Genomic DNA, 17,375 nt, shown 5'->3' on the forward strand with positions numbered 1-17,375 from the left:
CCAGGACCTTCGGATGCTGCTAGTTGTGCCCCAGGCCGCCAGGCCAACGCTACCCTTGGGGCTTGCGACCCATTTGCAACAACTCGTGCCAGCGGTGCGACTGCAATAACGGGTGTCAGCACTGTGGTTCCAACAGCTGGTTGCCAGCGGTGAGATCGCGACAACGGAATCCAGCAGCGAAGATATGCGGTTGACGGTATGCTGAGCAGCACAATGACCATCCGGGAGCAGTGCAACGAGCCCTGTGGGATGACTGGTTGCCTGCAGCGGAACGACTGCGCTGAATTCTTGGCTGCGACGTTTGGTGAGTGCGGGATTTTCTTCTGAGTTTTGCCAGGCTTTTGTTAGTGTCAGAAACAGAGCTGGTAATTGTGGTTGTCGTTGCTGCCGGGTTAGTTTGCGGCAAGACAATAGTAGGCAGTAGAGAAAGCAGCATTCGGAGCAGCCATGGATTTGAAGTCGTTGCGCAAACCGAAATTGCCGGAGCTTGCAAGAGAGTTGGGTCTGGATGTCTCAGACAAACTCCGAAAACCAGAACTGCTAAGGGCTATTCTTGAGTTAGGAGCTGAGGATGACGAGCTGTCGGAATGCCTTGAGACCATTGAGGAGAGGGAGACGGCAAAAAAAGAGAAAGATGAGCGCGAACGTAAAGAACAGCAAGAGAAAGATGAGCGCGAACGCAGAGAACAGAAAGAGAAAGATGAGCGCGAACGAAAAGAGCAGAAAGAAAAAGAAGAGCGCGACCGTCAACACGCTTTGGAAATGAAGCGTCTCGAGGTAGAGATGGAACGCGCTCGTAATGGAAGTGCGGCACACGGTGCAGGAGAACGAGTATCGTTCAAAATGACTGACCTGATGCGGCCGTTTAAGCTTGGAGAGGACATTGGTTTGTTCCTGCTTAACTTTGAGCGAACGTGCGAGAAGCAGGGGTTCTCTCGGGTAACGTGGCCACAGCGCTTGCTCACTTTGTTACCCGGCGAGGCGGCCGACGTAGTCGCTCGCTTGAAGAGAGAGGAGGCAGAGGATTTCGACAAAGTGAAATCGAGTCTGCTAAAAAACTACAGGCTGTCAGCGGAGGCGTTCCGTCAGAAGTTTCGGGAAAATGAGAAAGGTAAAAGTGAGTCGTATACAGAGTTTGCCTACAGGCTTATGTCAAACATGCAGGAGTGGCTCAAAGAAGAGAAAGCGTTTGGTGACCACGAGAAAGTTCTGCAGTGTTTCGGGCTGGAACAGTTTTATAGTCGGTTACCTGAGAACGTGCGGTACTGGGTCTTGGATAGGCCAGACGTTAGTACGGTGGCTAGAGTCGCTGAGCTAGCCGAAGAGTTTGTGACGCGTCGGGCTCGAGGAGCTAAGGACGGTCAAAAGGGTGAATTTGGCTCCAAGTTTGAGAGGCCGAAGTTCACGCCCATGAGAGCAAAGGGGAACACACGTAGTGCGGATGCGAGTGAAAGCAGTCCGACCGAACCTAAGGAGACGGCGGCAACCGAAGCCGAACGCAGAAAGCGGTTCGAGACGAGGCAAGCGCACGTGTGTTATACGTGTCAGAAGCCGGGTCACTTTTCGGCGCAGTGTCCAGAAACAAAAACAAAAGTCGTGTTTTTGTCATTATGCAGCACTGACGAGAACATGAAGCTTCTCGAGCCTTACATGCGAGACCTCCTCGTGAACGGGAAAGAGTGCCGAGTGCTTCGTGATTCCGCAGTTACAATGGATGTAGTTCACCCCTCTTACGTAGAACCCGATATGTTCACGGGCGAGTGCGCATGGATCAAGCAAGCCGTGGAAGCTCATAGCGTGTGTCTGCCCGTAGCAAAAGTGCTTATTGAAGGACCTTTCGGAGCACTCGAGACGGAGGCGGCAGTGTCATCTATGCTGCCCCCCCCCCCCCCCAGTACCCGTACCTATTTTCGAACAGGTCCGATCACCTCCTGCGCGAGAAGGGGCTTTTGTTTGGTGAGGCTAGCGTTCAGGCCTTAACCAGATCGAAGGTTTGGGAGCTCGCTGCAAAGGCGGTAGTTGCGGGGCCGACGTTGTCGAACAATGAGAAAGGGTCAGAGGCGCAGCAAGCTGATATTCAGAGCACGTCCGAACTGAATAAAATTGAGCCTGTAGCGTTGAAGGCACCAGATACTGGAGAGGAAATGCCCGATGCGGGAAAGTTAGAAGAGCTGTCTGCAGATTAGCTCATCGCGCCTACGTCAGACGGACTTAACAGATTGCTAAAAGCGAGCCGGGTGGCTTTGATAGCCGAGCAAAAGAAGGATGGCAGCCTAGAAAACATACGCTGCATTGTCAAGGAAGGTATCGCCAAGAAAAATGCTCGCTTTGTGGAAAGAGGTGGGGTCCTGTACCCGAAGTATCTAGACCGCAGGGGAGTGGAGTTCGATCCGCTGATCGTGCCTCAGTGCTACCGTCAGGATCTGTTGCGCTTGTCGCAAGGGGGGTTCGTGGTCCGGACACCTAGGAGTTAAGAAAACTAAGGACCGTCTCTTGCAAGAGTACTATTGACCAAGGTGTTTTCGTGACGCAGACCACTTTGTGAAGACATGCGACACCTGTCAGCGGGTGGGCAAACCAGGGGACAAATCGAGGGCGCCGTTGAAGTTGGTACCTATCATTACGGAGCCTTTTATACGGCTCGTTATTGATACAGTGGGACCTCTGCCGGTAACAGCCACGGGGTACAGACACATTTTGACTGTGATCTGACCAGCGACAAAGTTCCCTGAAGCAGTGCCGCTTAAAGAACCCAGATCAGTTGAGATAGTCAATGCGCTACTGTCCATATTTGCGCGAGTGGGGTTTCCTGCGGAAATCCAATCAGATCAGGGCACAGTGTTTACTAGCGCTTTGACGACAGCCTTTCTCGAAAGGTGCGGGGTAAAGCTGTTAAACAGCTCAGTGCACCACCCCCAGTCGAATTCCGTTGAGAAGCTCCACTCCGTCATGAAGCGCGTGTTGAGAGCATTGTGTTTTGAACATCAAACTGACTGGGAGCTGTGTCTGCCTGGGGTGATGTTTGCATTAAGGACCGCGCCGCATCCGGCTACGGGGTTTTCGCCAGCTGAGCTGGTGTATGGTCGCTCGCTGCGGTCTCCGCTTCGCATGCTTCAAGAATCGTGGGAAGGCAGGGGCGACGACCCAGTCGTGGTGGAGTACGTGCTTAAGCTCCTCGAACGCTTAAGAAGGGCACATGAGTTGTCAGGTGAAGCAATGGCAAAGGCCCAGCAGAGGGCCAAAGTTTATTATGATCGGACAGCCAGGGCCCGTCGTTTTGAGGTGGGCGATGAGGTCATGATATTGCGTACATCGCTAAAAAACAAACTCGACTTGCTGTGGGAGGGCCCAGCATGGATTGTTCAAAAACTGTCGGACGTTAACTACGTGGTGAGTCTGCCAGGAAAACGGAAAGCACAGCAAGTTTACCACTGTAATCTGCTCAAACCCTATAAGCAACGGGAAGCAGTGGTGTGTATGATGGTAAACGTTCCCGAAGAGCTTCCGGTCGAGCTTCCAGGACTAGGCTCAGTGACGAACAGGGAAGACACCGATCAAGTCATTAGTGACTTAATCAGTAAAGCACCGCTTTCGCCTGAGCAGAAAACCGAACTACACCAGCTCTTACAAGAGTTTCAAGGTCAGTTCTCTGAGAGGCCTGGTAGGACTTCTGTCCTTACTCATGATATAAAACTTACCTCCCCAGAGCCAGTACGATCCAAGGCGTACCGGGTGTCACCCCGCCAGCACGATATTATGGAGGCTGAGGTAAAGGAGATGCTACAGCTCGGTGTTATTGAGGCGGGTGAGAGTGATTGTACCCCCCCCTTTGATTTTAGTTGAGGTACCGGGCAAGGAACCTCGTCCTTGCGTCGACTACCGCAGGCTTAATTCCATCACTAAGGATCAAATTTATCCGATCCCTAATATCGAGGAGCGCCTTGAGAAAGTTAGTAGCGCTCAGTTTATTTCCACCCTAGATCTTGTCAGGGGTTATTGGCAGGTTCCACTTACAGAAAAGGCTAGTAGGTATGCGGCGTTCATTTCACCAATGGGAACATTCCGTCCTAAAGTGTTGAGTTTTGGTTTGAAGAACGCGCCGTACTGCTTTTCAAGCCTCATGGATAAAGTGTTGCGGGGACAGCAAGAATTCGCTTTACCGTATTTAGACGACGTAGCGATATTCTCCGCATCCTGGTCTGAGCATATGGCACAATTGCGGGCAGTGCTAACCCACCTGCGCGAAGCGCGATTGTCAGTCAAGGCTCCCAAGTGCCAATTAGCACAGGCCGAGGTTGTCTACCTCGGTCACGTGATTGGTCGGGATCGTCGCCGCCCCTCTGAAATAAAGGTGGCCGCTGTGCGAGACTTTCCGCAACCGCGCACGAAGACTGATATTCGGTCGTTCTTAGGTGTCGCCGGCTACTATCAGAGGTACATCCCCAGGCACTCTGATATCGCGGCTCCCCTGACAGATGCTCTAAGAAAAACAGAGCCCCAAACAGTCGTCTGGGACGAGACAAAGGAAAGAGCTTTTAGCACCTTAAAGAGCGCCCTAACAAGCCAGCCTGTGCTACGATCGCCAGACTACACGAAAGGGTTCGTTGTTCAGTGCGATGCTAGTGAGCGAGGCATGGGTGTTGTACTGTGCCAAAAGGAAAATGGAGAAGTGGAACACCCCGTCCTGTATGCTAGTCGTAAGCTGACCAGTCGTGAGCAGGCGTACAGCGCCACCGAGAAAGAGGGTGCGTGTCTCTTGTGGGCCGTTCAGGAATTGTCATGCTACCTAGCCGGCTCGAGGTTTATCATTGAGAGGGATCACTGCCCTCTGCAATGGCTGCAGACCATCTCTCCCAAAAATGGCCGCCTCCTGTGCTGGAGCCTCGCTTTGCACCAACATTCCTTTGAGGTGCGTTACAAAAAGGGGAGTCTCAACGGTAACGCCGATGGCTTAAGTCGAAGCCCCTAACGTAGGAATCAGCCTCAGAGTTGTTTGTTGCTGATGTTTTTCTTCCTGAGGCAGGATTTTTAACATATTGCTTTTGTTTAGTGTTTCAATGTCATGATGTGCTTTCTAGTTCAATTTTCCAATTTGTGGACGCGTTCTGAGTGCTGCTAGACTACTGTAAGGAACTAGGCAGTACAAAAAAATGGGAAAGAGCATGGCAGGGCTTAGTGAAGGTTGTGCCGTGCTTGCTGACTGAGCGGCTGAGTTTCGGCGCAGTTCTAACGCTTGCTGGGAACGAGAACAAAAATGGCAACTCTCCTGAAGTCACTTTGCAGTGTCCTGTGTGAACCTGAACGTGAGAACGAGGCCTTCTCTGTGCGCTGCGCTCAAGAAACGTCGAGGGACGACCGACTTCGGTTATGAGCATCATTGAGCGACATCCCTCCGGACAGCGGATGCAGTCCCCTGACCATCGGGATCTCCTTCCCCCGGCGGGGTGGTCTGTTACGTTTCGCCTACGACGCGCGGTATACACCAGAACACCGTGAATTCAAAGGGCGCCGCCATATTGATGAGCGCCGGTCGCACCATCTATCCCAAGAGCCGCGAAGTAGCAGGCCTGGGCTGCCACGCCGGGAGATGCGACCCGGCGCGAAAGCGAAACTTGGGCTTTTTAGCTCGGCGGAAGGCGTGTTTCGCGTTTTTTCTAACCTGTCATTTTCGCTGTCTGGATTCAATCAAACTTCAAGACCTCATGCAAGTCCGCAATGGCCACACTGAGTGCTGTGCAGACTGCAGAAGCGAATACATCGGGTAGGTACGCTATTACGTTTGTACAAACCGCGCGCTATATGCTAGAACACGTGTGAGCTTTTTGGCACGTAACCTGTGAAGGAATTTACAGCACTGTGTTGGTGTCATATATTATTAAAGCACGCAGAACACTGTCATCTGCACTTTCAGTTTGGTCTTGTTTGTCATGGTCTCTACTGGGTTGGCCGCGTTTGGCAACCAACTGGCGAGGTCGTTTGACTGTCTGGTTAGCAGACGCCTGCCCTTCACCACCTGCACATTGAAAACAAAATAGATGTTATAGTAAGAAGGGCTGTAGTTCTTTCCCATGCCATCACTGTTGCGAAGATATAAAGTCCTCTCAAAATGAAATAGAAAATACACCAGGCCAATTGTATCGTGCAACTACTTAAGAGTAAAACATTCAGAACAAAAGCCTACAGCACTCGAACAAGCAGCATATGATGCTAAACCTGCACTCATTGGAAAATGAGGTACTACAGTAATTATAATGTTCAACTACATGTGCAGTCAAAGCCCGTATAACAGGGCGAGCATGACAGATGCAGGTGTTGTACAGTTGCACAAACCATGACAGGGCACGTAAAATTACCATCCCTACTTAAAGCTGCATCATCAGGACCCCTTTGGTACAAGACATCAATCGCACCTGCATTCCAAGAAATTAGCCCCACCAACTGCAGCTACCTGGTACCAGACCTGTTTCGCTTGTGCGAGGCCATCGGATTGTTGGCGCTCCCTTAGAAAAGAAAACAGTAAAAAAAAACTAGTGAGAACGATCAAAATTTTGTTACAAAGTACAAGAATAATTAAGCACCTTATTTTCCTCGCCATATGAACGGAAATATTTTGCGCTTTGCCTCGCATAACAGCCCGCACGCAGTTTAGAGCTCAGGAGGCTCAAATGAATTTGTTACGAATGACACCTGCAACACCAGCTCGTAAAGGTAGGTGCGCTGCAAGAACACCTTCGGCGACAAGTAGTCGTCGTTTACGTTTTTGTGGACGCATGCTACGTGACGAGCAGACTTCGGTTTACTTTCATTAGCAATAACGCTCACCAGCAAGGCCTACAACTTGTTCACGCTTAATTGTCATTCCGTGCACCAGCTGCAAGTATCGCTAACCGCAAACTCAACTGTTCCGCTTAACCGTCGGGAGCTCTGCCTGAATGAAAACACGAAAAGGCTTGCCTTTTGTAATAGCCAAGGCGAAGCACCGGCGCGGGATTCTACTCTGTAGGCTTGTTGCCCAGAAAGTGCTCGGAGCAAACCTGCGTATTACGTTTGTAGGGCGCAAAGTTGAACGTGGCACCAAAATATACACAGATCGAATACTCACTCGTGCATTTTCACTGGGTTGGTAGTTCTTCCTATTCACTGCAGCTATCCACCGGTGGCGCAGCTTGGCATTCTTCGTTGCGGATGGAAATCGGCGCAGGCTGAAAACACCGCACCGGCACGATTCCCTACGTGTGTTGTGCTCTTTGCAAACAGCACTAAGCAACCTGCTCCTTTTCCGCTGGTTGTTTTGGCTTCCAAACACAACGCAATGATGCCCAGATGACTTCTTCTACTTTGGATCAGTGTGAACGGGCACATTTCCGCACTTTGGAGCCCTAGAGCTGGCGCTTGCCATGTCTACTGGTCGCCGGCGAACACACTTTGGCAGCCCAGTACAAAATAGCGCCGGTCGACCGGGCAACCCGGGTGCGAGAGTATGCGTTCGGTTAGTCTGGGTGCGAGACTAGCGTGTTCTGGTCTATAGCCGGCGCGGTTGCAACGGACGCCGGGGCTTCGTTCAAAGCGGCGGAAATTTTGGCCCGTTCGGAGGTGCCGCAAAGCCACCCCGCCGAGCGCGTCCAGGCGTGTTTCAGTGCCATGTGTCTTCGTGTGTGCGTGTGTGTGCGTGTGTGCCCACGCTTGTCAAAGCGCGGCAGCCGGGGAGAGGAGCTCCCCAAGTGTGAAGCGAGGAGGTCTGACCGGCGCCGGCCCAGCTGATGCGTCACTACACTCGTCTCTCATCTCGTCCGTGCCTCGCTATCACGTGGTCTCATCCCGTGACCTAACTTCTTGCCCGCGACGCCGAGAGTTTAAGAGCAGCTGCCCCCGGACGCCAAGAGAGAGGCTCCGATTTCTTCTGTTGAGTAACGTGCTCTCCCGTCTCTCCACTTCGGTCGATCTGACCGGCCGCTCTTTTGCGATGCTAGAATAAACAAGTTGTTCTGTTAGCAGTCGACTCATGCTTTGCCAGGACCTTCGGATGCTTCCAGTTGTGCCTCAGGCCGCCAGGCCAACGCTACCCTTGGGGCTTGCGACCCATTTGTAACAACTCGTGCCAGCGGTGCGACTGCAATAACGGGTGTGAGCACTGAGGTTCCAACAGTCTTGGCGTCGGATCGCGGCTGCGTCGTGTTGAACTGAAGCTGGAACGTCACGTCGTCCAGTCGTCTTTCGTCGGTGTAGTCTTGGCTTCCTGACTTATTCGGGACGGCGGCGTGTCGTCATTAGGTTGTCGAGATGGTTTCTTCGTCGTCTTCGTCGGCGGCGGTGGATCTTCGTCAGTTCGACGAACCGCAACCGCACCTCTACCGGTTGCTGCTTTTAGTTTTCTGGATATGGGCTCGCTGACGGGCCGCGGGCTGGGCCAGTGTATGGTCGGCGCTGCGGCGACAGGTAGCGGCCTGGTGACGGTGAACGGGACGGTCGTCGAGGGCTCCACTGAGTAGCGGCGAGGTAGTCGGCGATGTCACGAGAGCGTTCGCCTTCCCGAGGGCGCGGTGCATCGACGGCGAACCCTCGCAATCCCAGGTTGCGGTATGGGCATCGGCGGTATACATGGCCGTCTTCGCCGCAGTGGTAGCAGAGCGGGCGGTGGTCGGGGGCTCGCCAAATATCCGTCTTATTCGCGATGCTGCGCTGGGCGACGGGTGGGCATGCTGGTGGCGGCGGTGGTGGACGACGGAACTGCCGCGTTACAGGGCCCTGGCGTTGTCGCGGAGGGGGACCTTGACGGCGGGTGACGGCGGCGTAGGTCATGGCTGCCGGCTGAGGTTGCGGTGATCGTAGTTGCACCTCAGGGACTCCAAGCGATCGCTGAACCTCTTCTTTGACAATTTCAACAATTGGATCCACTTGGGATTGCGTCCTTGAGTAGAACTTCTGCAGCTCCTCCCGTACGACCGCTCTGATAGTCTCGCGTAGATCCTTGGTAGCCAGTGATTGAACCCTGGCCTAGTTTGTAGAGTTCGAGCGGCGATCGAATTGCCGGTTTCGTATCTCGAGGGTCTTCTCAATGTTCGTCGCCTCACGAAGAAACTCTTCGACGGTTTTCGGTGGGCGTCTTACCATTCCGGCGAAAAGATCCTCCTTTATACCACGCATCAATACGCGGACTTTCTTCTCCGCGGCCATATCCGGGTCGGCGTGGCGGAACAAACGGCTCATTTCTTCCGTAAAGATGGCAACGTTCTCGTTTGATAGCTGCACTCGGGCGTCCAGCATAGCTACAGCCCTTTCCTTGCGCACGACGCTGGTAAAGGTGCGCAGGAAGCCGCTACGGAACAGGTCCCACGTTGTCAAGGTGGATTCCCGGTTCTCAAACCAAGTTCTGGCGGCGTATTCTAAGGCGAAGTAGACATGCCGCAGCTTGTCGTCTGAGTCTCAGTTGTTGAATGTCGCGATACGTTCGTAGGTATCCAGCCATTATTCCGGGTCTTCAGTCGCTGCTCCATGGAAGGTTGGTGGGTCCCGAGGTTGTTGTAGGACAACGGGGAACGCTGGGGCAGCCTTTGGGGTTGTCTTGACCACGATCTTCTTTGTCGTCTCAGGTAGAAGTCCGTGCTCTGGGGGCAGTCCTTGCAGTCTTCGGCTAGCACGCTGGTCTTGGGCGATGCTCGTTCTGTCCTCGGGCTTCGGGCTTGGATCGCGACTTTGGGGGGCGTACGGTACATGAACGCACAAGCACCTCCACCAGATGTCACGTGGTAGTGACGGTGAAGAAAGCAGCAATACGGTGGAATACAAAACGAGCTTTTATTGGGTGAACCTGTGCCCACAAAAACAGGCTAGACTTATAGCACAACGACAGCAGTGAACACGGTCGGCGATCGTCGAAAATCTGATCAATGGGTCAAGCGCGTCGGCTTTTATAGAGCAGTCGTCGAATGTTCCAGACTAATCATTCGGACCCGCGTGCCTTCCACAACGTTCTACAGCATTCGCGTCAGGTGATGAAATCAGATAACAAGGTTCGGCGACAACAGACAGCGAATAGAAGCATCGATAACTTTCCAGAAACTTCGGATACATGCAGGTGCGTCCCACGCTGTGCGATTACATTTGTTAGGCGGCGAAACGCGGTTGCCCGATAAAGATAAGTACACGTGTCAATATGAAACAGGAGGGTGCCATTCTCAGTTTGTTTTGCTTCTTTGTCGTTTTCATGCACTTCCCTGCCTTTACTTACGCTGTCACCTTTGATGTATCATGTTCATCACATCTGATTTTTGTTTCACACCTGAAGCCATGCTATACTTCAGACAGACTGCAACCGCATATTCGGCGAGTCACAATAATTGATCATGCAAATATGCAAGCTGCTCCTCAGAAGTGTAGCATTCTTACCATAATGGGAATGAAAAGCTGCCATATATGACAAGAAATTTGATGCGCAAGATTTTAATGCCAATGCTCCTTGCAGTTTTATACTCATTTGCTACACACTAGATAATATTGTAAACTTAATTTTGTTTATTTGTAAGAACGTGTAATGGATTCCAACAGCACCAGGAGACTACTTTCGTGAGGAGGCCAACCGAATAGGTAATATAATACGCATCTGTACTGGTTTGAGACTGGGCAGGATATTGCTGCAGAACAATGACAAGACACACTTAGAAACAATTGGGTGCAGCCCATACATGAGTAACTTTATGTAAAATATAAGCAGAGTGAGCTAGACCTGCTGCCTTACATGAGAATATAGAACACATTTCTAAATGCACGGTACTCTCAGTCAGGAACATCCATATGCTGTCCAGAATCTTGTCAAATGAGCTGCAGTCTTAGGATATAGCACACAAAAATGTTTCTTGCACAATTTATCTAATTTACCAGCCCCATACATTGCAACTCATCTGGTAACCTCTGCCAGGTAAGTGCACGCGTTTTGTGTCCGAAATGCGTTTGCTGGCCAGTAATGTGGCATATATTTCTTTTCGATCACAGTGTCAATACTTTGTGAGTTTGCACATGTTTGTTCTATGTTTAACTTTCAATTGTATACTTTATTTTTGAAAAGATGGAACCAATTGAAATTAAAAGATATTTAGACACTGCAATACTGATGAAACTATAGAATATACTTATGTTTTATTACAAGATGTGTGCTAAATTTCATAGGCATCATTGTAATATGATTTTGTGTTTCTCAGTATGTTTCTCAAATTATTCAGTTTGTCTTGTGACGGATCAATAAAGATATTGACCTTTTAAGCAAAATGTTTCATGTGAATAACTCAGCTACTACAGATTACACCCTATTCACCAAGCATAGGTGCAGAAGCTGCTTATGAAGGAATAAATTGTTCCCCACATGTAAGTATTGCGAATCCCTTCAAACGTGAACATGGATCTACATCGTGCTTTCACACTATTGGGAAGAGTACTAGTACTCTGGTTTGGAGGAGTACAAGCACTCTGTTTGGGGGGTTATAAACACTCGCCTTGGAGGAGTAGAAGTACTCGGTTTGTAGGAGTACAAGCAATCGATCCGCGGGAGTTCTATTACCCCTGTGGGGAGAGTATTGGCACTCTGTGGAAGAGTACTAGCACTCCCTGTGGGGAGCGTATTAGCACTCTGCGGACGAGTACTAGCACTCCCTATCGGTGGAGTAACAAAACTCTGTCAGGAGGAGTTGCCCTACTCTCTCTCAAAGAGGGCCGAACTACTATCAAAAAGAGAGTGAAATATGGGACAAGCAGTTACTCCCTCAAAGAGAGTGCCCGGAACTCTTTGTTTTTAGAGTGTGTATACTGGAGAGTGTAACACTGTCAGGACGTGCTGTACGTAGACGCGGCAGAGTACACGACTAATCAGGATGTGCGTATTGTTGCAATGAACTCGTAGGGTTATCCTAATGTTAGCGGATCTATTAAAACAAAGAAAGCCGAGGTGGCTGAGGAATCGGACATTATTCTCACAATGGCTTCCACACTGGTCACTGTAATAGTGAGCAACTCTAAACCGCCATTCCAAATTACGCAAAGGGGTGCATTTCACCGGAATGACAACTAATCTTGGCAAACTCTTCGCAAGCGGGTTGTCCGCATCACCTGGGTGCCTGCGCCCTCCTCCCTCCCCGCCAACGAGGCGGGCGACACCGTGGCTCGAGGACTCACAAGCGGAGCCACCGGGGCGCCGTGGGTGGGCTGACAGGGGACCGGATGGTTTGCTGCGGGCAGATAACTAATCATTACAGATGGGGGAAGGTGCGCTTTCTCCCCGCAAACCCATCCCTTAATAAGCAGCAGGCGGTTGCATGGTGCCTCCTTCAAAGGAATACCTATCCAAATCCGGTGACTTACAATCAATATTATGAAGAGCAGTATCCGGCCAGATGTTAATTACGTCATGAAAAGGCGAACCAGGATCACGTCTTGGCCTGTCCTCAGGCGCTCAGACAGGGCCGAAAAATTAATGATGGAAAGCAGTGGGTGACCAGGCTGCTCAATTTGGCCACCGAAGACCAACGCTTGGACCTCTAGCCGATCAAGGACGCCGCCAGAGCTCAAGGGCTTCCGGCCGCCATCTAGGTGGGGTCAATCATGATTTATCATGATTCAGCGACAATCATGATTTATAGATTCTTTACTGCAACCATTTTCTCGCTTCACGTTTTTTTTTGTTCATCACCGTAAGCGGACGTCCTACTCTGCAGTTTCCCTTCAACTTCCATCGCCAAGACCGTGAGCGGACCCATAAATATATCTGCAAATATATTCTGCCAGACTCTTTCCAATCCAACAGTCGCTAGCAGCCGCCCAAAACCATTGAAGGTAGGCTAATAATGTCTCATTTTAAATAAGACTGGCTATGGAAGTAATATGTGATTGCCGTTCCACAAAGTAAAATCTCACGATCAAAGAAGTCAACTTAACGCAGATGCGTTATCTTGCTAGAAACAACCTGGATGGTCTTCTACTCGATCCAGAAATGCAACCTTTTTGTTAACGTCTGCAACAACGCATACTTAGGCTAGTGTAGCGACATTTCTAACGCCGTTTATCACTACGTATTGGACTATGGTTTCTTCTTTGACTGATGCATGAGTCTTCATTTCAAAGGGAGCCACCTGCATCTCTTCACAGCCCACCTGCGCTTCCTTTTCCACCCTTCATATGTCTTGCCTTCAACAATGCACAGTACTCAAGATGGAAAACATGATTTCAGAGTACAGGTAAAATCCACAAAGCGCAAACTCAAGAAATCAGCGTAACGCCAAAAGTGAAAAAACAATAGAGTGATTTTTTTTGTTGCAATAAAGAAGTAATAAAGCTTCGGGCAATAAAAAGAACTTAATTCGAAGTTGCAGGTTTGCTAGGCGCCATGAGGCGTTACAGCTTCTTTATTGCGCCAGTTTTTTCTTTCTTCGTGTATCTTTTGTGCAGCACAGAAAACGGAGGTCCTTCATCTGCTGTTGCCATTCCAATTCCAAGGCCAAGCCCAGGTGCGGGCCCTTCGAGAGCACGAGCAGCTGCTCATCTTCTAAAGCCTGCTATGCGCGTAAGGAGAGGCGCTGCTTTAAACGGAGTTGGTTCCCGCGATGTGAGCATCGCAGATATGAAAGAATTATTGCAAGCACTTCGATGCGATACACCGCATTTGATGAAGCAACAGAAGACACCTCATGCCATATTAAGGAGGGCATGATGTTGGAGAAAATGCGTCTAATACGTACGTAAAGCATTTTTACATATTATGACCTTATGTGCGAGTTGAAATAGGCGAATGCATTATAACCTGTGTAAAACATGAGCTGGGAATATTTTTGCAAATGATCAGGCCTTGTGTGAAGCAAACAACTAATTCCTCACGGCTTACCGAAATAAACGAAGGCCTCCGAAAGTATCTGTAATAATTTGGTACGAATTGATTGCGTTAGTTCGAAGTAAGTTGATGGTTTGTTTACTACATTATAGTATAAAAGCAAATGTCATTTCAAGTGGCCGTCGGTGCTTCCTGAAAATACCTGGGTAGCATTCCTTGACCTCCTTAGCCACTCGTTAGTTTTGACGTTGTAATTGCGACAGAGATTGCGGCAGTACAAAAGTACATCAAAAAATTGTGCTATAGCGTTCGCACCCTTATGCGGTGCGCAATCATACCAACGGAAATAGCGACACGTGTACTCATTTATCGAATGACCCTATTGCATCGCCTAAGAAACGTGATCGCTCAGCGCCAGACACGCCTGCATGCATCGGAAGTTTCTGGAAAGTTATCGATGGTTCTATCCGCTGTCTGTTATCGCCGAACCTTGCGTAATCTGACTGCATGTATGCGCGACGCGAATGGTGTAGAACGTTCTGGAACATAAGAGGGAACGAGTGATTACTCTGGAACTTTCGATGGTTCATGTATAAAATTTGACGCGATTCATCCGTTTATTATAATTTCGACGATCGTCGTCTGTGTTCGCCGCAATAGTTGTGGTTGGAGAGTAGCCTGTTTTCGAGGGCACAAGTTCGCTCAATGAAACACTAGTTTCACCATTTACAGCTTGGCTGCTTCCTTTACCGCCAGTACCACATGAAAATATGCCTGAGTCTTTTTGGCACAAACTTCATCAAATAAATACCTCCTTTCAGCGACAGACCGTGTGGTGTAGGCATTCACACTGAAACAAATAATGTGCATGGCATTCGTGACTTCTTTGCCTTCAATGAGGCACCGTATGCGCGTTTCTGAGGTGTCTATATTGCGCATGATGTCCCTTAGCGACAGTGACTGTGAAAAAATGTAGAGCCATTTTGAAGCGCTAAGCCAAATGTGAGCTGATGTGAAGGACGCATTTGTGCTCTGGGGTTGTACACTTTCTGTGGACGTCATGTTGAGTCGCCTTGCGCGCTACCTATAGGCGACGGATCTTGTAAATTGCTTCACAGATGGCGGAATTCACTTGGAAGCACTTGTTGCCTGGCCTACCAACGAAGAAGCTGCAGCGCCAGTCTGAACAGCAATTTGTAATACTAGGAAACCGGAGCATTCCAGCAGGCGTAAAGTGTGGGCTGGAAAAAAGACTGAAGCTCTGCGAATTACCAAAGCTCGACTACGTTGAGCTTCTCAGCTTGGTAACGAACACTACTGCACGTGAGACTGTAGAAAACAGAAACAAGTTTGTTCAAGAGTGTGTCGACTGCCTGTTGCGTACAAAGCAAAGAGTCCGTGCATATCGCCAAACCTCCATTATCATGTCGCTACGTGCTGCGAACCTCAAAGTATTCCTAGCGGATAAGGAAGGTGGCTTTGTTGATGTACCCACTGTCACCCACAACGAGAAGGCTGACACTGCCATTGCAAGCAACTTCCAAGTTGCGAACGTGAAGCCGTCAAAGATCAAGGCGGCTGCTGCCAAACTTTGTCAAGAGGCCGGACCTGAGAAGCGAGCGTTTTCATCGCGGTGGAGGAAGGGCTTAAACCTATCCTTCTTCTTCTCGGCAAAGATTGCCAAAACAGAAGTTCGCTTCCGCGTCATCGTTTCAGATGAAAGCACTGGGCAGCGCCTTGTAAGAAGGCGCCTTGTGGGAAGTAGTCGGCAGGATCAGAAACGCTGGCTCACCGGGTGCCGCCATCGGCTACACCGAAGACGATGGGAAGCGCATGGCGACCAGCACTGCCGCGTGGACGCACCACCGGGAGGCGCATCCCAAACCTACAGCATCACCTCCACCACAACTTTTAAACACGCAGCCAGACACCGCTGTTCATTCCACACGACAGTCTGCGCCAGCTGAGCTGCTGCGACGAAAACGCTGCGAAGCTCGGTGTTCGCAGCAGCTGGCCGCTGCAGCTGCAGCCGGGAAAGTTTTCGCAGATTGCCTCCCCACCTGCCCCGCTGTAGACCCCCACTGCGAGATATTTTTTTACCGCCACTGGTCTTGCATTCTGCGTCAGCTTCCGACACCGTACCAACACTTCCAGAGACCGAGCCCATTTTCGGTCCACAGCAGTCAGTGAAACGGCTCCCAAACTCATTATCACCGGATGCATGAAGGCGCCGATGCTAGCACTCCAGGAACCCGACCTGTCCACTGATCCTAGCAGGCAGATGCTTCCTGACTCGACGGAGCCACATCGTTGGATGTCGACGCTCTCGTTGGCCAAATTCATGGCCGTTCACACCGCGCTGAAGGAGACCTCGCTTAAGGCCACCATCATCAAATACTTGCCCGCACGCGAAAGAAGCGCGAGACACGCAAGACACCGCAAGAGACGCGTGAAAGCGCACACGCGCAAGGCATGCCGTTTTTGTCTAGCTCGGCTGATTCGAGCGCAACAGCGGGCCTCGATCAGTCAGCGGCAACGTTGCGAAGAAGCATGCGACGATTGAGCACGACGCGCCAATGCAGCCTCACTAGGTACAGTCTACAGGATCTCCTGCCGTGCTTTGCCAAGTGCGATGAGATAACCGCCAGCGAGATAGGCAGCCTGAGTGCAACACTCAGTGCCAACCCTTAGAGAAGCTGGTAGCACACAGGACGGCCTTAACGATGTTTTGTTAACGGTTTTACATGAACTAACCGTTTTCCATGATCAGCGCGCCCTCAAAGCCACCTGAGCTACCTTCGGTGGCGCGGCCTAATGTAACGAAGAGGAAGGCGCAATTGGGCAGCGCGCTCGGACTGCGAGCGGGGCAAGACGACGATACAGGGAACAGACGTCCTATTGAACGGGCGCTGTATTTGTTCTCTCCTTTAGAACGTGTATATATATATACTCATCTGCAAAGAAGCACATGAGTCATCGCCGACTCTTAAACAGCGTATCTTATCTTACTCCTATTAAATGATAAGTACCGGCATTACACCCACATATGCACCGGCGGCTTCGTTCTGTCGAAGAGTTCTACCACAGCTGTCGTCATTTCAGCAAAAGCAACCACTATAAAATTGAAAGCATCTCACTTGACAACGTGGATGGCAGCAGGACTGGGAGCGCTTCATGTCGCAGTACAATGTATTACTGACGAAACAACGCACAAATGGTCAATTTTCTGCCACTCAAAGACGGCACTACAGTGTTCATTGTAAGGATTATGGCGCGGTCCTCATGAACAGTTGGTATTTGAAATCACAGATGCCCCACACTACATGACTGAGAAAGGACGCAAAATATTTTTTCACTGGCTATCAAATAACTGTGGTATCATCGGCAATGATCAAGCTTCTAGTTCAGCTGATGAAGATATCGATCCTGCTGTCTAGGACAGAAGCTGCAAGTATGCTTCGCCTACTTGAACGTCAATGCACATAAGAGTGGAATCAACCACATTTTATGCCCGCCCGTTTATACACCCTGGATCCAACTTAACCCCTGTATTCATAAATGCTTC

Source organism: Dermacentor albipictus, chromosome 9 (genome assembly GCF_038994185.2).
Source record: "Dermacentor albipictus isolate Rhodes 1998 colony chromosome 9, USDA_Dalb.pri_finalv2, whole genome shotgun sequence".
In the NCBI taxonomy this organism is placed as follows: Eukaryota; Metazoa; Arthropoda; class Arachnida; order Ixodida; family Ixodidae; genus Dermacentor; species Dermacentor albipictus.